This window comes from Oryctolagus cuniculus, chromosome 7, assembly GCF_051225735.1.
Source record: "Oryctolagus cuniculus isolate XC-2025 breed Fujian yellow rabbit chromosome 7, ASM5122573v1, whole genome shotgun sequence".
Classification (NCBI taxonomy): Eukaryota; Metazoa; Chordata; class Mammalia; order Lagomorpha; family Leporidae; genus Oryctolagus; species Oryctolagus cuniculus.
Window position 1 is genome coordinate 156,345,850 of NC_142873.1, and position 7,542 is coordinate 156,353,391.

Here is a 7,542-nt window from a genome sequence, read left to right on the forward strand (position 1 = left end):
TTTAAGGAAGCCTGGACAGAGTGGCCAGGCAGCTGGGTACCATCTGAGAATCACAGAAAAAGAAGGTTCAACTATGTGTCTTCGTTCCTCCTCCTTAATATTCCTACCTAAATTTCCCATCTTGTTGTTATGAAAAAAAAAAAAAAACTCAACATTTTTCTTCTACTACGTCGAGCGGCCACAGCAAAGCCCAGTGTGCGCTTGGCTAGGTGGAATGGCTACGAGGTCCTGTTGGTGGTGAAACCTTGTGGTCCTGTTCCACAATAAACCTGGACTACACAAAAACTTAAAGACACATTCCAGTAGCCTCCTGGGGACAATGATGTTTGCGGGGACAACCATTTCGACTCAAGGGATCCGAATGTCTGGCAGAAGGCACTGGGGTCTCAAATAAACCCCAAACCTCAATGCAACCCTAAAAGGCAAAGCGAGGGGCCGGCGTGAGCCTCACCGAGATCTTGGCCGCGGAAATTCCTTCCAGCAGTGCGGGGAAGGGGCTGGGGGACTCGGGCTCCCCGTGGGGCTGTCCCCGCAGCTCAGGGCTGCACGCCCACGCGCGGGCCCTTCCCGCGTGGAGCCCAGCAACTGCGAGGGCTGGGAATCACACCGGCCGTCAGTTACACTTCCTATTTCACTTGCCACCATCAAAAATTGGCTCCCGCTGGCTTTCGGGGCGCAATCAGTGGAGGAGAAGCACGGGTCTGTCGCACACACCCCCGGCCGCGGGTGCACGGGGACAGCGGGGGACAAGATCTCCAGGTTCCCCCCCACCCACCCCCGACACACACAAAAAAACTATTTAGGAAACACAAAGACGCGAGACGCAAAACCAATCAGGGAGGCAAACCTGCGGGACACGCTCCGTGTGCTGCACCGCAAAAAAAAAAAAAAAAAAAAAAAAAAAAAAAAAAAAAAAGCGCGGCGGCTTGACACCTGCGGCGGCCCCGAGCCCACGTGGGGTCCGGGGCACCCGGCTCTCCGCCGCCACAAAGCGAACCCCGAACTTCGCCGCGGGGACCCCCCAGGCCGGCAGGGAGGGACCCCCGCCCACACCCGCCCGCCAGACGCCCTCCCGGGAGACCCGCGCCGCGTTCCCGCGCCCCCAGCCCGCAGCGCGCGTCCGGACGCCCGGGTTCGCAGAGGGGGCGCGCCCGCCGGCCCGGCCCTGCGGCGCCCGGCCCCCGGCGCGTCCTCCCCGCCGCCGCCGCTCCACCCGGGGAGGCCCCGGCGGCCCGGCTCCGTCCCCAAGGCCCTGCCCGCCGCTTCTCACCTGCGCCCGCCGCGCCCCGCGCGCCTCAGAGCGCCGCGAGCCGCCGCCGCCGTCGCCGCCGCTCCGCCCGCCCTGGCGCCCGCGGCCGCGCCGCCGCCATCTTGGCTCCGGTCGGAAGTGACGTCGGGCGGCGCGGCGCGGCCTGCGGGGCTGCGGGGCTGCGGGACCCCGGGCCTCGCCGCCGCGGCCCCGGCCTGCCCGGGCGCACGCCAGCCTGCCCGGGCGCGGGGCCGGCCGCGGCCTCCCGCGTCAGGTCGTAGGCGCGACTCCGGGGCCTGACGGGCCCGCTCGCCGCCGCGCCCGCTGCTGTGACCGCGCCGCGGGGTTGGCATTCTGCGGGACTCCACGTCGCTCGGGGGCCCTCCGCGTTTCAGGAGGGGGCCATTAAGTGTCCGTCGTCGGGTAAAGACACACAGACCCTCCCCGCCTTCCTGCCTTCCGTCAGAAGGACGCGAGCAGCCGCGCCCAGAGATCGGCCCCCGGGAGGGCGCCCGTCGCCCAGGGCCCTGTGCGGGCTGCACACCCTGTGCATAGCCGGGCTCTGGGGGCTCTGGGGGCGCCGCAGGTGTAACCCAGGGGTGGGGGTCTGGCTGGAGGGGATCCTGCAGGGATGGAGAATCTGCGGGTTTTCGGAGAAAGTTCCAGAAAAGCTTGTCTGGCAACACTGTGCTCAGAAGCCCACGGACAAGGTCGGGTTTTTTGATCTTGCATCGCGTGAAGATGCAGCTTGCGAGCAGGAAGGGCCCTCCCTCTGCCCCTTCAGTACATCCTGGACACGCCCCTGACCCTGGCTGTAAAAGCCCAGGCAAACGGCTGGAGCTGCCCGCTGTTGCCTTCGTTGGTACCTGTACACTTTCCTCTGAGCAGGCTCGGCTTGAGTCTGGGCACCTGGCACCCCCCGAAGCAAATGGAACCCCTTGTGTCCAGCACAGCGCTTGCCTTTATAGAACGGAACTGTTTAACACGTTGGAGGGAGCAAAGAGATGGTGTGGAGGAGCACGCATGAGTGCTGGCCCGGGGTTGAACCGGGTCGACTTGGCAATGGCCGTTAGACCTCCAAGAGCCGAGGACCAGCAGGCCAGCTGGAGACGAGGCTGGAGTGCAGGTGCAGGTGCAGGCTGGAGATGAGAGGAGGTGCGCGCTGTCGCCCGCTGAAGCCGTGAGCACGCAGAGAAAAAGCTGTGCTCAGAGCGGGGTCTGGAAGGATCTGATGCTATGGCAGCAGCAGCCGCCTCCGGAAAGGATCCAGTCCGAAGACCAGGCACCGTGTGGGGCGCAGGTGCCTGGAAAACTTGGGAAGCACCGGAAGTGTTTGCTTATGCAAATCCGGTTTACTCTTACGAAAACAGGTTGTATCCGCATGTATCATGCTATGATCTTAACACAAAGACATGGTAAGCTCTAGTGAACAAATGCCAGCATCCTCTTCTGAGTTTTATCAAGTCCTTAGAAAGTGACAAGGTCAGCAGACTGCCTAAGAAAGGGAGTCAGACCTGGTGGCGTATTTCTTCCACTGCACAAGGAAAAGAGACCCTAGGCTTGGGAGATGCGGGCATGCCTGTCGCTGAAGTACTGTAGTCCTGCAGGGCACCCCTTATCCAGCCTGCAAAGATGGTCCCCCCACCCACCTTTCCAAAACACCAGCATTTTATAGGAAAAGCTTTGTCCCACCTGGCATTCAACAGAAAGCAAAAGGAAAATAAATGTTAAGTTAGAAGTGACCTGGTGAGCCAGAGTATGTAAAAGACGGCCTCATGCCAAGAGACAGTTCCCTTCTGGTCATTAATCTCAGGTAGCTGCGTCTGTTAGATTCCTGTGGCCGCTGTCACCAGTTAGCCCTCACTTGATTGCTTAGAAGAACACAAGAGGGGCTGGCGACACAGCTCACTAGGATAATCCTCCACCTGCAGCGCCGGCACACCGGGTTCTAGTCCCGGTTGGGGTGCTGGTTCTGTCCCAGTTGCTCCTCTTCCTGTCCAGCTCTCTGCTGTGGCCCAGGAGTGCAGTGGAGGATGGCCCAAGTGCTTGGGCCCTGCACCCACATGGGAGAGCAGGAGAAGCACCTGGCTCCTGGCTTCGGATTGGCGCAGCAAGCCGGCCATAGCGGCCATTTGGGGGGTGAACCAATGAAAAAGGAAGACCTTTCTCTCTGTCTCACTGTCCAACTCTATCTGTCAAAAAAAAAGAAAAAAAGAAAACATAAGGGGGTCCTCTGGCAATTCTGGAGACTACAAACCCAAAATCAGTATCAGTGAGCAACATCAAGGCAGAGCGAGGCCGTGCTTCCTGGGGAGCCTGCAGGGAGGGGTCGTTCTGCCCCCATCCCTCTCCGGGGGCTGCTGGCGTGCCTTAGCTGTGGCTGTGTCCCTCAAATATCCAAGGCCAGCATTTTGAAATCTCTGCTCCATCTTTGCATCCCCTTCTCCTCTGTGTCTAGTTTCCCTCTGCTTTTTTTTTTTTCTTTTTTTTTTGACAGGCAGAGAGAAAGGTCTTCCTTGTCCATTGGTTCACCCCCTAATGGCCACTGCGGCCGGCGCGCTGCGGCCGGCACACCGCGCTGATCCGAAGCCAGGAGCCAGGTGCTTCTCCTGGTCTCCCATGTGGTGCTGGGCCCAAGCACCTGGGCCATCCTCCACTGCACTCCCGGGCCACAGCAGAGAGCTGGACAGGAAGAGGGGCAACCGGGACAGAATCCGGCCCTGACCGGGACTAGAACCCGGTGTGCCGGTGCCGCAGGCGGAGGATTAGCCTAGTGAGCCGCGGCGCTGACCCCTCTGCTTCTTGTAAGGATACAAGGGCGTCCTGGATATATTATCCAAGATAATCGCCCCATCTCAAGATCCTCCACTGAACCGTGTCTACCAAGGCTCCTGAGAGGTCCACGCAAAAACTCAGAATCAGGATGGGGACGTATCTCTGAGGGCCACCGCGTGTCCTGCCACACTGGTATGTCCTCAGGATTTCAAAAGCCCCCCCCTCGTTGATCGCCCACTGTGTATTTTTCATCAGTGTGTTTTTCTTAAACACACTGTTTTTCAACATGTGCTACTTCTCAGGATAAATAATTACATATTGTATATTTTATCTTAAAAATAAGGACTATCAAGACGACAGTGTCACTTAAGGAGTGTTTATTATCTGTGTGGTATGCTAAATATTACTCCTTTGCCTCTTTGAAAAAGCGAAATGTGTTGCTGAAGGATGGGGTTTGAATACTGCTCAGTTTCTTGCCCTCCTCCTCCTCCTCGTCCTCCTCCTCGTCCTCCTCCTCCTCCTCCTCCTCCTCCTCCTCCTCCTCCTTCTCCTCCTCCTTCTTCTTCTCCTTCTCCTTCTTCTTGTCTCGGTGCTTGATCAGAATGGCATTGTCCAAATCAAAACCACAATGAGGTTTCACCTCACCCCAGGTAGAGTGGTCCTCACACAGAAATCAACAAACAACAGATGCTGGAGAGGATGTGGGGGAAAGGGCACCCTAGCCCACTGTGGGTGGGAATGCAAGCTGGTAAAGCCACGGTGGAAGACAGTGTGGCAATACCTCAAAAACCTGAACATAGACCGACCATATGACCCAGCCATCCCACTCCTGGGAGTTTACCCGAGGGAAATGAAATCAGTAAACAAAAGAGCTACCTGCACCCCCGTGTTTACTGCAGCTCAATTCACAATAGCTAAGACATGGAAGCAACCTCAATGCCCGTCAACCGAAAACCGGATAAAGAAATTATGGGATATGAACACCGTGGAATACTACACGGCAGTAAAAAAAAAAAATGAAATCCAGTCATTTGCAACAAAATGGAGCAAGCTGAAAAACCTGATACTTAGAGAAATAACCCACTTAGAGAAATAACCCATTCCCAAAGAGACAAACACCATATGTTCTCCCTGATTTGGCAGAATTAATAGTGTTCCTAAAATGTAAGTTATAGAGGCAAAATTGATGATTCAATGACTTGAATAGTCCTTGGCCTGACTGTTGAGGGACAGTTTATCATTGTTACTTTTTATTTAGTATATCCTTTTTTTGTTTTGTTTTGTTTCTGTTTTCTTTCTTTCTTTTTCTTTTCTCTTCTTCATACTATATGCTGAACTCTTCATGGAACAGAGAGTTAACCATATGTACTTTCAGTCAATTGGAAAAAGATCCCAGTTAAAAATAAGAGGGGGAATAAGAGAGGGAGCAGGTAGTCTATAACTGTAAAGCAGTATAGTTCTGCACAGAGTCCTACAGACTTACTTCTCAGGGTACAGCCTAAAAATTTGTCACAGGACTCCAAACGCATAAAAATCAGTGGTATAAACGCCATCTTAACTGTTAAAATGATCATATTAAATGTCGAAGTCAACATATAGATGGGTTCAAGTGTAAAAGTGGTCATATAAGTAACATCAAGTGCCTGGTAATAATAATAGAATTAAAAAGGAAGGAAAGTCCAATATGGGAAACAGGCCACACAGCACACTCCTAGAATTCGCTGTAAGTAACACTCTGACCTCAGAATCAGCCCTTGAGGCTTCCTGGTCTGGCTGAAAGGCCTGTGAGATCATTTCAAGCATGGAAATACAGGACTCTGTGGCAAAAAATATCCTACACGGAGGATCCCTGTGAGAGCTCAGTGGAAAGAAAGGGCCATCAAAGAAGGAGACACTCTTCTCTGAAGGGAGGAGAGAACATCCACTTTGCTTATGGCCATGTCCAAATACCGATGGAGTCTGTGGTCACAGAAGGCTTCCATAGCCCTGGCAGCCCATAACAAGAGCCTTGGGTGATCGCTGACGTTGTAAATAGGAGTGTTAATTGTTAAAGGAACAGCAGAAGTCACTGTGCACTTACTCCCCGTATAGGACCTCTGTCCCTAATGAGTTGTACTATGAGAATTGACTGCAAATTTTGTTCCCAATCTGTACTCTATATGTTGTGTGTGTGTGTGGGTGCAAATTGTTGAAGTCTATGCTTAGCATGAAGTTGGTGCTCTGTATATAAAGTCAAACTGTGAACCATAATGAAGAAAGAGATGGGAGAGGGAGAGGGAGGTGGGATGGGAGTTGGGGGGGGGGGGTAGGGTGGGTATGGGGGGCAAATAACCAGTATATTCCTAAAGTTGTATCTGTGAAAAAATGCATTCATTAAATAAAAACTTTAAAAAATAATAAAAGAATGGCTTTGTCAGTCATGGTAATTTTATTCTAATGATATAATAGTTATTGGTCACAGAAAGGACACAGTCAACAGCCATGGTCAGTGTTTTTAGCCAACACCGATTCTGGGCAGTAGTTTGCTGAAGCAGCAGTTTTCACGGCACAAGGTGGGTGGGGATTTGAGGAGAATATGCAAGGCTGGTGACCTCAGCTCCCCTACCTCCCTCCTACATCAGATTTTCAGTTCCCCGAAGGCTAACAGTCCCTGTTTCCTGCGAGGTTCTTTTCTAGGTATTTCTCATGTGCTATCTGACACCAGCCCTGTGTGGTAAGCACCGTCCGCACTGACAGCTGAGAAACCAAGGCCAGGAGAAGTCAGAACTTGCCTAGGGGCCGGTGTTGTGGCTCAGTGGGTTACAACGCCGGCATATGGGCGCTGGGTCAAAGCCCCGGCTGCTCCACTTTGAATCCAGCTCTCTGCTAAAGTACTTGGGAAAGCAGCAAAAGATGGCCCAAGTGTGTGGACCACTGCCTGTCCCAGGCTCAGCCTTTGTGGCCATGTAGGAAGTGAACCAGCAGATGGAACGTATCTCTTTCTTCCTCTCTAACTGTCTTTCAAGTAAACAAATAAATGAAACAAACAAACAAACTTGCCTAGTTAAGTACTAGAACCAAGTCTGGAGGATAGTTTAGCTCCCTCATAAGCAACAGCCCCACCATGCACACACACACCCTAGAGCTGGATCAGAAGCCAATACAGGTAACTATGCCACACACTCAGGCAAGGAAGTTGGATTTTTTTTTATTGTTGTTGACTATTTTCCTAAATTCTGCAAAAAGAGGTCATTCTCAATACTCTCCTGGAATTGTCGGGCAAGGTCATCAGTTGAGATAATGGAGAGGAGCTGGCACTGTGGTGCACCAGGTTAATCTTCCGTCTGTGGCCCCGGCATCCCATATGGGCACTGGTTTGAGTCTCGGCTGCTCCACTTCCAATCCAGCTCTCTGCTATGGCCTGGGAAAGCAGTGGTAGATGGCCCAAGCACTTGGGCCCTTGTACCCACATGGAAGACCTGGAGGAAGCTCCTGGCTCCTGGCTTCGGATCAGCTCAGCTCCAGCCATGGCGGCCATT

General features: G+C 53.5%; 1 protein-coding gene across 7 annotated transcripts in view; it reads right to left on the reverse strand.

Annotated features, from left to right (window-relative positions):
- The window catches only part of PRDM2 (PR/SET domain 2), a 126,592-nt gene extending 125,168 nt beyond the window's left edge, over positions 1-1,424 (reverse strand). For 6 of the 7 annotated variants that reach the window (XR_016210233.1, XM_089299267.1, XM_089299265.1 and 3 more), the window contains exon 1: positions 1,271-1,382. The gene's annotated coding sequence lies outside the window, so the exon portion shown is untranslated. Of the gene's footprint in view, positions 1-1,270 lie in introns of all 7 variants that reach the window. The other variant, XM_070077044.2, reaches the window with a different exon arrangement.
- Between the last annotated feature and the right edge of the window lie 6,118 nt (positions 1,425-7,542).